Source organism: Gossypium arboreum, chromosome 3 (genome assembly GCF_025698485.1).
Source record: "Gossypium arboreum isolate Shixiya-1 chromosome 3, ASM2569848v2, whole genome shotgun sequence".
Taxonomy (NCBI): Eukaryota; Viridiplantae; Streptophyta; class Magnoliopsida; order Malvales; family Malvaceae; genus Gossypium; species Gossypium arboreum.
The window spans coordinates 71,727,016-71,744,369 of record NC_069072.1 but is presented as its reverse complement, the minus strand read 5'-3'; the positions used below and the strand labels follow the sequence as shown (position 1 = coordinate 71,744,369).

At 33.9% G+C, this 17,354-nt stretch overlaps 1 long non-coding RNA gene across 1 annotated transcript; it reads right to left on the bottom strand.

Moving 5' to 3' along the window:
• Positions 1-9,014: 9,014 nt before the first annotated feature.
• On the bottom strand, positions 9,015-16,160 carry LOC128290298 (uncharacterized). The gene is made up of 2 exons (XR_008280015.1): positions 16,095-16,160; positions 9,015-9,233 (listed from the first exon to the last, which is right to left on the bottom strand). It is a non-coding gene; the product is annotated as an uncharacterized LOC128290298 (long non-coding RNA).
• Between the last annotated feature and the right edge of the window lie 1,194 nt (positions 16,161-17,354).

The window sequence follows — 17,354 nt, the reverse complement described above, 5'->3', positions numbered from 1 at the left end:
TATGCTGAAAATTAGAAATTTATGGTAGAAAATGAAAAGTTATTCATAGAAAAACAACTTTTACAAAGCAATTTTTTATGAAAACTTGATTTAGGGCCTAAAATGAAAAATGGTAAAAACCCATGGAAAATTCTGAAATTTGTGAAAAATGTGTGCTATAAATGTTGTTTATAAATTTCGACTAGGCTTGGAAAGAGGGTTAAATTTCATGAATTTCATTTTTCGAGCCTAGGGACGAAATTAGAATTTTTGAAAAGGATAGGGGCAAAATGGTAATTTTCCCTAGGATGCAATAGAATGCGAATGTATATGAAATGTGATAGATTAATAGTTAAATTTATCCATATAGATCCAGAAAGACCAGCTACGAAACTAGATCGAGGAAAGTAAAAGGTTTCGGATTAGTTGAAATTAAAAAATGAACCATTTTTAAGGTAAGTTCGTGTAACCTTAAAATGTATGTTATTATTCTTGAATTGTAACAGCCCGATTTGGGGTCTAATCGAAACAGTAGTTTTAGGACCACAAATTCGACACAAAAATGTGTTTTTATTATATTTTTATGGTCTACATTTTTATGGAATTATTTTGGAAAAAATTCGTTCGAAAATTTTGACGTTTGGGCACTCAATTTAGTCAAAAGAACTAAATTGTAAAAAGTACAAAAGTTGAGTTCTACATGCTAGAGGTGCCCAATTGTTATGTAATTTTAAATTGGAGGTCCTTATACGGTAATTAGACCATTGGTTAAGTTGGTGGATAAAAATGGACATGGTTAGACACATTTCCAAACTTTTTCATTAAGGGCATTTTTGTCATTTAGTTTTTAAAATGAATTAAAAACAAAATTAAAAGCCAATTTTTGTCCATCTTCAACCCCTTGGCCGAATTTCAAATGAGGAAGACATAGCTAGGGTTTTTCAAGCTTCCAAGCTTGATTGTAAGTCTGTTTTAGCCTCGTTTTTAATGTTCTTTACATTTTTGAGATCCTCGTAGCTCGGTTTACCTATTTCTACCAATATTTTGAGCTAGGGTTTATATTTGAAAAATTACCCATGAATCATATGCATGTATTTTGATGTTTTATGGAAGAATATGAATGTTTGGAGTGCGATAAACAACTTTTACTAAGTTATTTTTGATGAAATTGCAAAAATGACTAGTTTGTAAAAAGTTGTAAAATGTGTGTAAGTGTGTGATTTAGTGCAAATTTTGGACTTCTATAGTTATGAAAATGGTTCATCTAGGCCTAAAATGCAAGGAAATTGAATAAAAATTATTTTTCAAGCCTAGGGGAAAAATCATAATTTTGTGAAACTTTAGGGGTAAAATTGTAATTTTTTCCATAGGATGTTTTTGGGTTGATCTGAATAATGTGAGCATTGAATAAGTCAAATATTTTATTATAGATCAAGAAATACGTGGAATTGACTTTGATCGAGGAAAGGAAAAGATTGTGGACTAAATTGCAAAACTACTATATGTTTTGCACTGAGGTAAGTTTGTATGTAAATAATATAATGTTTTTATTTATGTTATAATATTTTGTTATTATATGAGATGTGGTTGCATATTGAATGATCACTTGATGTAAATTATGAATTGAAATTGGTTATGGATGATTGGTAAAAGGTTGAAAAGTGAGGAATTTCCCGGTTGGACCTTCGGAATAGAAAAGATACAAATAATCCATTGTGAGAACACATGTGTAGTACTATGTGCAGGCTACTATGTGTTTAAAATGGTTTTAGGTCATGTGTGTAGTACTAAGTGCAGGCTACTACGTGTGCCAGATGGTTAGGTCGCATGTGTAGTACTAAGTGCAGGCTACTATGCGTACCAGATAGCTTCGATCACATGTGTGGTACTAAGTGCAGGCCACTATGTGTAAGAGATGGTTTTTATCACAAGTGTGGTACTATGCGAAGGCCACTTTGTGAAGAAGGTAGCTTTGACTACAGCGGTGGTACTATGTGCAGGCCACCGGGTATCCGTTATTATTCCAATGTGTTCAACGAGAAATGACTAGGTGTAATTGAACTTGACTATGTGATGAATAAGTGCAGTTAAGTGTGTGTAAACTTACGAAAAATGTGCTCAATATGTGATAGAACTTTTGTAGAGATTGATATGGAGTAAGTGTTACAATGAAAGTTACTACAAAGAAAACATGAAAGAGTGAAATTTAGTAATAAAATAGTTTTGGACAGCAGCAGTTGTGTGACTTTGAAAAATCACAAAAAATTGTGGAAATCGAATTAGAGGTTGAATAAGATATGATATTAAAGATTATTGAGTCTATTTTCATATAAAGTAAATGGTGTAAGCAAAAGAATTTCATATTATGAGATATTTGAATTTTTGTGAGACAGAGTCAAAAATGATTTTGGAAAATCATGAAAAATTGTACAAAAATAATTATGGGTTATAATTTATATGCTTAAAATCCTTAATAAGTATATTTTCAAAATAAATAATTAATAACATCATCTAAATCCCATATGAGGAGATAATTAATTTGTAGTGAAGAGGGGTCAGAACTGTCAGACAACAAAATAGGGGTGACTTTAAAGAATAAACTATACTTATTGGCTAAACCAAAAATTTTGAAAATTTTATGGTAAGAATATATGCAAGTCTAGTTTCTGGAAAAATTAGCGGATCTTAATTGGAGTTCCATAGCTCCAGACATAAAAATTTAGTGACTATAACTAGAATAGACAGCTTGTTTTGAACTTGAGTAAATAGTGGATCTATGTGTAGTTATGATTGTATTATTTTGAAAACATATTTTGAGGATTATAAAAGCATGTTAATAATTTGTTTATTATTTACATACCTACTTACTAAGCTATATGCTTAGTCCCCTCTCTTTTCCCTTGTTTTATAGTGTCACTAAGCTAGCTCGAGGTACGGAGATCATCGGAGATCCATCCATACTATCATCATTCTTTTGGTATTTTGAAATTCATATTTTGAATTATGGCATGTATAGAGGACTTGGTTATTTTTTTTATATGTCATAATTGATTTGGCCTAAAATGTTGGCCTTTAATATTTGATGACTCATTTTATATAAGGCCATCGATGTTGGCTAATATTAGTTAAGTTAAATGTTATGATGTTGCATTTTGTGAGAGGCATGAGTTGGTTGAACGAGTGTGTAATGACTAAGTATGGAAAATGTGGCATGTGAATCGTTTTGTGAAGGACACGGCCTTGGACACCCCTATTTTTAAGAAATTTTCCAATGTTCTCCAAAGTTCTCGATTTAGTCCCAAACCGCTTCTATAGTATGTTTTGATCCTCGTAGATAGTGATGAAAATTGAATATTTTAATTTGGATGTAAAAATTATGTCTTGGTTTTGTACGTGCATGTGTATGTTTCGAAAATGCCTCGTACCTATTTCGGCGTCAAACACGGGTAAGGGGTGTTACATGAATTGAGTTGTATGATTGAGTTGATTTGTGTGAGATGATATATACCTAATGAAATAGTCTTAAGTTGTGTAATACAGACAAATTATCATGTTCTGGTCGAATGTTGAATTTCGATGGGCTAAGGATAATAGTGCATATGTTTCAAAAAGTATTTAGCCCGGATGAGTAATTCTAATGTAAGCCCTCTTGAGTTTAGGTTATAAATTGGATTTAGCCCAGATGGGTAATCCATATTTAGCCTGGACTGGTAATTCTACTGTAAAATGTAAGGCTAGAGAGTGTGCCTTTTTATTATGTACCCTAATGTGTACTTTTGCACATGTATGTATTACCGAACATCTATCAAGATTTCAATTGTTTGATGGAAAAGACTATTGAAGTGTGGAAATGTGAAATTAATGGAAGTTTGTAATGTGATGAGCTCATCTATGGTTACTTGATATTCATATGAGATTTTGTGATTAACTTGTTCAAATAAGTGTATGTCTTTAGGTAAGTTACCTAAAATTGATGGAATATGTATTATGTGTGCTTGTGTTAATAAAAAAGACCAATAAGTTTATTTCCTGTTATATGTACTTACTAAGCATAAAATGCTTACTTCATTTATTTTTCCTTGTTTTATAGTGCTCAAAGCTCGCGAAGGTTAGAAATCGGTCAGAAGTCGGTCGGAGCAGTCATCACACTATCCACTATCTCATTTTGGTATAATGGCATGTATAAGCTTAGCTGGCCAATGATGGCTTGTAATGGTTGTTTTGTAACCTAGCCATTGGAGTGGCTAATGATGGTCTAAGTTTGGCTAATTTAAAGTGATGTTGTGATAATCACATAAGTGCTTATTATGTGTTGGTTTGATGAAATTGTGTTAGCATATGAGTTTATGACATGAGTAAGTTTATATCTATTGATGCATGAGATAATACTATATGATTGATGTCAAATTTCTTATGAATATGATGTTGGGTTGGTGGATATATGTTTGTAAGTTTTAACGTAGGAAAATGGCAAGTTTGGGGTGACAAATGAGGCTAGAAAATGACCTTATTTTGTCTACATGGGCAGACACACAAGTGTGTGTCTTGGCCGTGTGTGACACACGGCTTGTCCTATGGGTATGTGGTCTAGCCATGTGTCCCCTTGTAACACCCCTTATCCGTATTCGACGTTGGAACAGGGTATGAGGCGTTACTGAACATAAACTCACACAATCATACAAAATCGAGACCTGAATTTTCGTCCAAATTTAAAACATTTCATTCACATACATATCGTCCTTTATATGGGCCTCTGAGGCCCAAAACATACATTAGGTGTGGTTCGGGTCTAAACCGAGAACTCTCGAAACTTATACAATACTTAGAAAATTTTCCTATTTTGGAGGCTCACACGCCTGTATGGGTAGGCCATGTTGTCTCACACGCCCGTGTGGCTTGGGACACGCCTGTGTCCTCAGCCTGTGTGACTCTCTGTTTATGATGTCATCAACTAAATTCAGGTCACACGGCCAAGTCACATGCCCGTATGCTTATTCCTTGGCCTTCACACGGCTAAGACACACAGCCGTCTCTCTGCCCGTGTGTTTACTATTTAGCATTCTATTTTACCAAATTAGGGTACAGGCGGTCGAATCATACGCCCATGGGGGTAGACCCTGTGTCACACACGGTCTAGACACACACCTGTGTACCTACCCATGTGGACAACTTTGAGGCTATTTTCCAAGTCAGTTGCCACCCTTATTTGCACATACACATACATGACTTCAAAGGCATTTAGAATGTCATAAGTGAGCACTTAAACATACACAAACAATATATGATCGTGATCATTTCATCTTTACTTATACATGCATAAGACTTCATACTTTGTCAAGCCCAACTTACTAGTTCTCATTTAAGCCATGTTTATTATCATACTAAACAAATCCCAATTAAATCATCAAACATTCATAACCACAACACATCTAATCACATTCACATAACCACCAACCACATCACCATTGCATGGTCACATGTATACTTAAATAAATAGACTTACAACCCAAAAATCAATATGAGCCACATCTCATGGCCTTATACTGTAACATCCCAAAATTGGGCCTAGTCAGAATAGTGGTTTCGGGACCACAAATTCAACGTTAAAATATTTATTTTATGTTTATTATGAGGCCTAGGGTATGAAAATAAGCATGTGTTAAAGTTTTATGAAGAAATTCTAAGTATAAGGTGTCCAATTGGAAATTAAGGACCAAATTGAATAAATTGCAAACTTGGGTTCTAGAAGCAATTTGTATAAAATTGCTTTGGATTGTTAATTATGAGGTCTCAAAGTGTAATTTTCTCAATTTCTAAGTTTTCAGACAAAAATGGGCATGTATGGAAAATTTTGAAAGGTTAGTAAGGAAGGGCATTTTGGTCATTTGGTAATAAAAGAAATAAAAAGGGAAAACGAAAGAAAAAATCTGCCATTCTTCTTCTTCATGCTGCTGAAATTTGCATGCTCTCTGTAGCTAGGGTTTTCAACATTTTCAAGCTCAATAGTAAGTGTTCCCTAGCCCAGTTTTTAATGTTCTTCGTATTTTTGAAATCCTCATAACATGCTCTATCCATTTCTACCCCTATTTCAAGCTAGGGTTCATGTTATAAATTTGATCCATGCATGAGATGGTTGTTCTTTGATGATTTATAGAGGGTTATGAAAGTTAGATGTTAGATAAACATCTTTTGCTAAGTGATTTTTCATGTAAACACCAAAAGGGACCTAATTGTAAAAAGGCATAAAATGTGGGGTAGAAATGTGAAATAGAAGAAAGTATAGGTTGGCATAAGCATGAAAAATATTCAACTAGGCTTGTGTATTCAAGAAATTTCATGCATTTCATTATACGAGCCTAGGGACTAATTTGTAAAAGTGTGAAAGGTTAGGGGCAAAATTGTCAATTTGCCTTAGGATGACTTTTAGGCTGAAAATGAACATGTGAGGTATTAATAATTTATTTTTACTAATATAGATCCCGAGGAACCAATTTTGGAGGTTGACCGTGTAAAACGAAAGGTTTCAGAATAACCGAAATATGAACCTGAAGCAATTACCAGGTAAGTTCGCGTAACTTGAATGTAAACTATTTAAATGACATTAAAAATGTATATTCATGTATGCATTATAGTATTGATAATTTTTGTGAAACAATGCATGATAAATATTGTGTTGATAAATGTCCCAGCTAAATAAAAGGATATCTAATGGATTCTCTAAATGAATTGACGGTAAAAAAGGATCTAACCAGGACGGGTGTTCCTTTAGTAATCGAGCCTTTCGAAGAATAAGTGTGCCGAAATAGATTTAGCCCTGATGGGTAATCCGATTAAGATCTGAATTTAGCCTGGACTGGTAATTCAGATCAGAACTCATTAGAGCACATGTCGATATAAGGGATTTAGCCTGGACTAGTAATCCTGACATTGCTCTATGAGTCTACATTATGGGGGATTTGGCCTGGATTGGTAATCCCTCCGTAAGAGCGAGGTTCCCGGGAGTGCATACTTAAAATGATCACTTGCACAATTTGATAGTAAATGGGATATCCATCAAGATTCTGAGAAATTCAATGGAACTAGAATGAGAATGAGAATGGAAATGCTTGAATTGATGAGCTTATCTAAGACTAATGTTATAATGTATCGATATGAGACTAACTTGATGAATGAGTACATGTGATAGGGAAATTATACTATTCATGTTGGCATGAATATGTATTATGGTTGTATGTTTACTTTCCCGTTATCCGAACTTACTAAGCATGTTAATGCTTACCCCCCTTATTTCTTTTGTCTTACAAAGCTCTCAGACTCATGAAGGTTGGAAGACGACTAGAGAAATCATCACACTATCTACTTGTTTTGCTTTGGTATATAGAAACTTTTATTTTGTTATAATGGCATGTATAGGATTTTTGGTTATTTTGTTATATGTGTCATTTAGCTAGCCAATGTAAGGGCTTATATGACATGCTTACTCATTTTGTATATGGCCATGAGATATGGCTCATTTTGATGTAGGTTGTAAACCTACTAGATATGCATGGTTATGCTTGAATGTTTCATGTGAATGCCTATTGTGTTATACCATAAATAGATATGTGAAATGTGGCCATATCACTTGGAAATGGTTTAGGTCATAATGGACATGAGTTATAAAATGTGTCAAATACAAAAAATATGTGATTGTTGAAATGGTAACCCTAACACAAAGAGGGTAATATTATCATAGGATAAAATGAGACATGTAGTAACATGTATGACCTTGGCCAAGAAAGTTTTAAGGGTACACTTATGTCATGTTAGTTGTTTAAGGAGCATGTGAATGTGAATGGATACTTAAGGGTGACCAAAGGCTTGGAAAAATAGCCTTTAAAATGGTCCACACGGGTAGATGCACGGGCATGTTTCTAGGCCGTGTGTGACACACGACCAGCCCCTTGGGCGTGTCTCTCAGCCGTGTGTCCCCTGCACCTAGAATTTTTAGGTCAGTTTGCATGATAGTAAACACACGGGTAGAGACATGGCCGTGTGTCTCAACTATGTGGAGGACACGACCTAGCACACGGGTGTGTGCCCTAGCCGTGTGCGCCTAGATGAATGATGATGTCATAAACAAAATGTCTGGGTTTTTGGACATGGGCTATGAAACGGGCGTGTCTAGGCCGTGTTAGGGAAACGGGAATGTGCTCGGCTGTGTAAAAACCCATGTAGGTTCGAAATGAAAAATAAATTCTATGTAGGGAAACGGGCGTGTTCCCAAGCACACGGGCGTGTGCATTGCCTCCACACGGGCGTGTGAGGCTTATGTAACGCCCCCACGCCCGAAACCGTCGCCAAAGTCGAGCTTCAGGAGTTACCGAACATAATTTATCAAATTAAGAACTTCAAATCTTTTGTTTCTACACTCACAGCTTTCTAGCTACTCGCGTCACAGTTACAAGAAAAATCATATCTCGAGTTATGAAACTCAAAATCAAGATCCGTAAATTTTCCCTAAATCTAGACTCATATATATATATTTACTATTTTTTTCTAGAATTTTTGGTTGGGCCAATTACTACAGTTCATTAGTTAAATTCTCCCCTATTTTAGGGTTCGACTGCTCTGACATCTGTGTATTACAAATCAGATATCTCTCTATACAGAATTTCAATGACTACAAGATTTGTTTCTCTTCAAACTAGACTCGATAAGGAATCTTTAAATATAAATAATGACTTCTAATTATTTTTTTAAAATTTATTATGAATTTTTAAAGTCAGAACAGAGGATCCAGAAATCACTCTGGCCCTGTTTCACAAGGTTTCAAATATCTCATAAAGTATAATTTACATGCCTGTTTTTTTTATCCATATGAAAATAGACTCATTAAGCTTCAATTTCATCACTTTCTCATCATTTAATTCCATTTATACTATTTGTAGTGATTTTTCAAATTCATGTCATTGCTGCAGCAATATTCTGTTTTAAGGCAAATTTCATCTTTTCATGAGTTGTTATGAACTAGATAACCTATTAAACTTCCATGATATCAAACATGATCTAAATTTAACCATCACCATGACTTATCAATATCAAAAATTTTCTCAACCAATCATGGCCATATCATAAAATTATTTACACAAAATAAATATATTGCTATACATGCCATACTTAAGTTTTACAAGCCATTTACCCAGATGAAAGTCCTTTGGATAGTGTGATCGAACCTTCGACCCGTCCTGATTCCCGAGCTAGCTTGTTCAAAACTAAAGTAAATAAAGAGGAGGGAGTAAGCATAAATGCTTAGTAAGTTCATATGTAAATAACAAGTAACATAACAATATAAATATACCAAACAACTTTAGCATGGTATAACCAAAACATATATCATATTTCTAAACATCATTCATCATCTTACTACCTTATCGTTGTTGTATCTATTATCAACCCGAGGGTTAAGAACATACCTGTCCAAAGTGTCCATTTCACAACACTTACCAAAACGTCGCTTGCATCTTAAGTGTTATTTCATTTGAGTAGAATTTTACCCGTTGAACACATCAGAATACAACTCGGATACACGGATAATTTGCACATAAGTGCCTCATATGTAATCAAGAAATCATGTAACCCGCCCCTAAGTGAACTCGGACTCAACTCAACGAGCTCGGGCATTCACATCCATAAGTGAACTCGGACTCAACTCAACGAGTTCGGATGCCTAGTTACATTTCACGAACTCGGACTCAACTCAACGAGTTCAGACATTCGCATCCATAAGTGAACTCGGACTCAACTCAACGAGTTCGGATGCTCAACCATCCTAGTGACATGTCACTTGTATCCTAATCTATTCCTAAGGTTCAAACGGGATTTTTTCCTCGATCTCACATTGCCGTCTTCCATGGAATATCGGAACTGATACTCGGTAGCAATTATATTTATCAAGTAGTAAACATAATTTGCATATTACTCAACATTAACCACAAAGCATAATATTTCACGATAAAAAAATCAGCATATCATATAATTAACATCAATAACATAAAAATAACAATTATGCTACATTATTTATACATGAACTTACCTCGTATGCGAAAATGGCTACTTTTACCATTTCGTCCACAACTTGGTATTTTTCCATTTTAGCCCAAATTTCAGTTTTCCTTGCTCTATCATTTAAAATATAGTTTAATTAGGACTCACATTATTCAAATTGACCCAAAATCATATTTTGGAAAAATTACAGTTTTGCCCCTAAACTTTTGCATATTTACACTTTTGCCCCTAGGCTCGGGAATTAAACTTCATCCCTTATTCTTATGTTTTATGACATGATGATCATTTTTCCCTTCTATGGAAACATCAAATTCTCACTCTAACATGTACTTATGACTATTAGGTATTTTTACCGATTAAGCCCTTTTGCTAGTTTTCGCTTAAAACCGAGTAGCACAAGTTGTCTACCATAATTTAAAACCTCATATTCTATCATAAAACACCAAAATACACAAATTTCACCTATGGGTATTTTTCCAAATATAAACCCTAGGTGAAATTATTGCTAGCATAAGCTTAATCGAGCTACCGGGACTCCAAAAACGTAAAAATCATTAAAAATGAGGCTAGAACGGACTTACAATCGAGCTTGGAAGCTTGAAAAACCCTAGCCATGGTTTATCCTTGCTATATTCGGCCATGGGGTTGAAGATGAGCAAAATTGGCTTTTAATTTTGTATTTTAATTCATTTTACCCCTAAATAACCAAAATGCCCTTACTACTAAACTTTCCAAAAATTTCATCCATGTCCAATTTTTGTCCATAAACTTAGAAATTGGTAAAATTTCTATTTAAGACCTCCTAATTAATATTTCAAAACAATTTCATACTAGAAACTTCTAGAATGTAAGTTTTACAAATTATTCGATTTAGTCCCTAATTTCAATTTAAGCACTTTATACATAAAATTTCTTCACGAAATTTTCACACAATCATGCAATCATATCATAGACCTTAAAATAATCATAAAATAATTATTTCTATCTTGGATTTTGTGTTCACGAAATCGCTATTCAGACTAGGCCCAAAATTAGGATATTACAACTCTCCCCCCCTTTAGGGATTTTCGTACCAGAAAATCTTACCAGAAAAGTGGTCTTCACTTAGATTCCTCAATTTCATATTCGGTGCTGAAGAACTTTCACTCAGGCGGTGCCTTCAATACATCTCTTTAATTTCTCATATGATCTGAAAGCTTACAGTCTCTACTCTCAACTGTTCTTAAATTTTCAACCCTTCTCAGTTTCCCTTGTCATCTTGACATAAAACCAGATCTCAATTTGGTTAATGGAGACTAGAATTCCAAGAAATTAAACAATCAAAAAAACTTGAAATTCCATGAACCTGATGAGTAGGAATTCATTCAATACTGATATGATTTATAGATCTCGCCAAACATTTAACAATAGGATACATCACATTTTCCTCTTTCCGCCATGGAAATAATTCTGATATGGCCTCAAGAATAATCCTTCTCATTTCCATCCCAATATCAACACTGGCAAGGATAATTTTGATAGATCCCAATGTTTGGCTTTAACCCCTTTAACAACTCCGATTTTATGTAACATCGAATGCTCTAAACTATCACATTTCCTCACTGTCTTGAAACACATCACAATTCATACAACAAGACATTCTTGAAAGTCGAAGTCTTTACTCAATGTAGACTAGCCTAGTTCGACGCCTTGTTACCAATATTCTCATCTATCCAAACTTTGTCAACATGTAATAAACTTTTCAGCTTTCACAAGACGAAAACCTTATCATTCGTAGTGATTTTAACTAATATCCAACTCTTTCTAATAAATATACACTTCTCGTTCAGACTATTTACTCTTTTATCCGTACAAAATGAAATTCTATTATCAGACTTGGGAAAAAAAATCTTGAAATAATTGTCACATGAAATCTTTCAAATAGATAATTCACCATACCGACTGAAACTCGCACTTTTATCACTTATGCCTTTACTGATGTCAAATCCTTACACAGAAATTAGAAAAAAAATCCCAATACTAAAATCACCACATTACCAAGATCAAATTAGAAGTATAGTCATATTTGACATGATTAGCACGAGCTGAAGAACGTACTTCGAACACGAGTCATAATTGACAAATTATGGAACAAAGATAACAAGGAAACCGAATAAAGAAATCCAAGATACGATACTATGCCGGAGAATCGAAAACCAAACTCATAGAGAAAATACACAAACCCCGATAATTCTTCAAAGAAAGAAAGTCCAAAAGAAAACATCATTTAATCCCACTGGAATCAAATATAACAAGAACAATATATCTTCCCATACATATATATCAGATGAAGCATCAAGTAGAAGAAACAGAATCATAATATCATATGTATTCTCTCATCAATTCTTATCAGATGAAATGGAATAGAATACCCGATGAAATAGAGCAATATAAATTATAAACCAGTCAAACTACCAATGCTTTCATCCAACACCGAATTAGAAGACATTCCCATATAACAAGAATTTCTTCGAAGATCAATAGCCATAGAAATATTTACGAACGGGTAAACACATAGAACATCTCAAAAGAGATTGCTAAATCATCCGATCATAACTGTCACACTCGATAGTTCACATTTCAAATATCATTTCCCAACTAGTTCGCCATCACAAATTTCATATTAAACCATTCACTAAAGAAGGCCGATTCAATAAATTTCGATTTACACTTTTCTCGACCTTGCACCGAGTAATTCGATTTACCAAAGAGAATTCCTTCTCCAACCGGAGACAGAGCATAATTCCAATAATCTTTATATCAATCCGATACTTTCTTCGACTCGACTTTACTTATCAGCTCATTTTCAATCTCGATCATACTTATAATTATTCTATCATTGAACTCTTTGGGTTCTCAACCGAAACTTATTCAATACAAATCTCATGAAATTCCATTATAAGTACCACTTCGGTAAGGGGGAGGGGTTGTAGGACCTCTGACTCGACTTTCTTATACATACACATATGACACAACTTCCATCATCATAGCAACATCATCAAAATCATGTCATTCATTCAGGCAATGCAACATTCATGTTGGCTTACACCAATTTTCCTATTGTCCCATTTAGACAATATACTTATGCATACATTCTATGTTTTCTAGATAGCTTTACTTATCCATTCATTTAATTAAATTAATTCATGCTCATGACATCATATAAGGCCAAACAAGCATAGATATTTGCATCACAATCACAACTTTCATTTCGTGCATCATCATGTACATATCATTACAATCATATAATTTAGTCCAACAATTTAACATAGATAAGTTCATTTCATTATAATCCTTTATCTTATAAAAATTATATATCATTAGCATTCATCAACATTCGACGTCCAAATCAAGACAAGGACATTTTCATTCGTATCATGATTTTATGACTTTTATTCATACCTCTACTACTTTCTATTTATTCCGTTCATCTTATCAAGTAAGCCATATACACTACATCATATAAGCATTAAGCAAATATGAATATTTATCACATATGTATCATAAATTTTTATTCATACTTTTCTAAACCAAGACTTATCATAATCATAATTTTACTCAAATACCTTCACATAACATTGAACATGATCGCCGCAGCTCGGTTGGAGAGTACCCTGTCTAAATAAGACAGTACTCATACGCGTCGGAAGACATCACACTATCACAGATCAGTGGCATGTATAGCTAAACTTTTACACATGCTAGGTTAGTCCGAGAACTGATTAAACCTGCTCTGATACCACCAAATGTAACGCCCCCACACCCGAAACCATCGCCGGAGTCGAGCTTGAGGAGTTACCGAACATAATTTATCAAATTAAGAACTTCAAATCTTTTGTTTCTACATTCACGACTTTCTAGCTACTCGCGTCACAGATTACAAGAAAATCATATCTCGAGTTATGAAACTCAAAATCAAGATCCGTAAATTTTCCCTAAATCTAGACTCATATATCTATTTGTTAATTTTTTATAGAATTTTTGGTTGGTCCAATTAGTACAGTTTATTAGTTAAAGTCTCCCCTATTTCAGGGTTTGACTGCTCTGACATCTGTGTATTACGAATCAGATATCTCTCTATACAGAATTTAAATGACTATGAGGTTTGTTTCTCTGAAAACTAGACTCGATAAGGAATCTTTAAATATAAATAATGACTTCTAATTATTTTTTTACAATTTATTATGAATTTTTAAAGTCAGAACAGAGGATCCAGAAATCACTCTGGCCCTGTTTCACAAGGTTTCAAATATCTCATAAAGTATAATTTACATGCCAGTTTTTTTTATCCATATGAAAATAGACTCATTAAGCTTCAATTTCATAACTTGCTCATCATTTAATTCCATTTATACTATTTTTAGTGATTTTTCAAATTCATGTCATTGCTGCAGTAATATTCTGTTTTAAGGCAAATTTCATCTTTTCATGAGTTGTTATGAACTAGATAACCTATTAAACTTCCATGATATCAAACATGATCTAAATTTAACCATCACCATGACTTATCAATATCAAAAATTTTCTCAACCAATCATGGCCATATCATAAAATTATTTACACAAAATAAATATATTGCTATACATGCCATACTTAAGTTTTACAAGCCATTTACCCAGATGAAAGTCCTTTGGATAGTGTGATCGAACCTTCGACCCGTCCCGATTCTCGAGCTAGCTTGTTCAAAACTACATTAAATAAAGAGGAGGGAGTAAGCATAAATGCTTAGTAAGTTCATATGTAAATAACAAGTAACATAACAATACAAATATACCAAACAACTTTAGCATGGTATCACCAAAACATATATCATATTTCTAAACATCATTCATCATCTTACTACCTTATCGTTGTTGTATCTATTATCAACCCGAGGGTTAAGAACATACCTGTCCAAAGTGTCCATTTCACAACACTTACCAAAAAGTCGCTTGCATCTTAAGTGTTCTTTCATTTGAGTAGAATTTTACCCATTGAACACATCGGAATACAACTCGGATACACGGATAATTTGCACATAAGTGCCTCATATGTAATCAAGAAATCATGTAACCCGCCCCTAAGTGAACTCGGACTCAACTAAACGAGCTCGGGCGTTCGCATCCATAAGTGAACTCGGACTCAACTCAACGAGTTCGGATGCCTAGTTACATTTCACGAACTCGGACTCAACTCAACGAGTTCGGACATTCGCATCCATAAGTGAACTCGGACTCAACTCAACGAGTTCGGATGCTCAACCATCCTAGTGACATGTCACTTGTATCCTAATCTATTCCTAAGGTTCAAACGGGCTTTTTTCCTCGATCTCACATTGCCGTCTTCCATGGAATATCGGAACCGATACTCGATAGCAATTCATATTTATCAAGTAGTAAACATAATTTGCATATTACTCAACATTAACCACAAAGCATAATATTTCACGATAAAAAAATCAGCATATCATATAATTAACATCAATAACATAAAAATAACAATTATGCTACATTATTTACACATGAACTTACCTCGTATGCGAAAATGGCTACTTTTACCATTTCGTCTACAACTTGGTATTTTTCCATTTTAGCCCGAATTTTAGTTTTCCTTGCTCTATCATTTAAAATATAGTCTAATTAGGACTCACATTATTCAAATTGACCCAAAATCATATTTGCATATTTACACTTTTGCCCCAAAGCTTGTAAATTAAACTTCAACCTATTTTCTTATGTTTTATGACATGCTGATCATTTTTCCCTTCTATGGCAACATCAAATTCTCACTCTAACATGTACTTATGACTATTAGGTATTTTTACCGATTAAGCCCTTTTGCTAGTTTTCGCTTAAAACCGAGTAGCACAAGTTGTCTAACATAATTTAAAACCTCATATTCTATCATAAAACACCAAAATACACAAATTTCACCTATGGGTATTTTTCCAAATATAAACCCTAGGTTAAATTATTGCTAGCATAAGCTTAATCGAGCTACAGGACTCCAAAACGTAAAAATCATTAAAAACGAGGCTAGAACGGACTTACAATCGAGCTTGGAAGCTTGAAAAACCCTAGCCATGGTTTCTCCTTGCTATATTCGGCCATGGGGTTGAAGATGAGCAAAATTGGCTTTTAATTTTGTATTTTAATTCATTTTACCCTAAATGACCAAAATGCCCTTACTACTAAACTTTCCAAAAATTCCATCCATGTCCAATTTTTGTCCATAGACTTAGAAATTGGTAAAATTTCTATTTAAGACCTCCTAATTAATATTTCAAAACAATTTCATACTAGAAACTTCTAGAATGCAAGTTTTACAAATTATTCGATTTAGTCCCTAATTTCAATTTAAGCACTTTATGCATAAAGTTTCTTCACGAAATTTTCACACAATCATGCAATCATATCATAGACCTTAAAATAATCATAAAATAATTATTTCTATCTCGGATTTTGTGGTCACGAAACCGCTATTCCGACTAGGCCCAAATCAGGATATTACAGCTTAACCCAAGGAATTTTTATAAAATTTTCTTAAGTTCTCAATTTTGTCCCAGATCACTTTTAATGTATGATTTGGACCTCATAGGTCCATAATAGGGACAATATGATTTTGTTTGATCGATTTAAATTGAAATGAAATTTTATAGCCCGCATTTTTCGGAAGTGTCTCGTTTGTTACGGTAATGCCTCGTACCTTGTCTCGGTCTTGGGTAAAGGTAAGGGGTGTTACATATACAAAATGAATCAAATATCAATATAAGCCGATATGAGCCAATTTACATGGCTTCACATTACATCAAACCCTTAACCATTATAAGCCAATACCTTTGACTAAATCGTAATGACACATTCACAATTGACTAAGTCCTTATACTTGCCATAAACTTAAGAGGTTTGTATTCATTTTTACCCACGATGATAGCTTGATAGTGTGATGGCATCTCTGACGGTCTCCAACCAAACACGTAATCATCATTTATATTTATCATATATCCAACATCACAAGTATGTGCACTATCAATCACAATGGGTAATAAACAATTATTTCCACAATAATCATAAATTTAAAATAATAGGCTTATGTACATGCCTGTTTACTTGTAGTAATTTCATTCTCATACTCATCTTTGGTTTACCTATTGAACCACATTGGAATACTAAGGATGCTCGGGGATCTCATACTCATAGTATCGTATCAATGCCATATCTCAAATATGGTCTTACATGAAATATCATATCGACGCCATGTCCCTGACATGGTCTTATACGAAATCACATACCGATGCCATATCCCAAAAA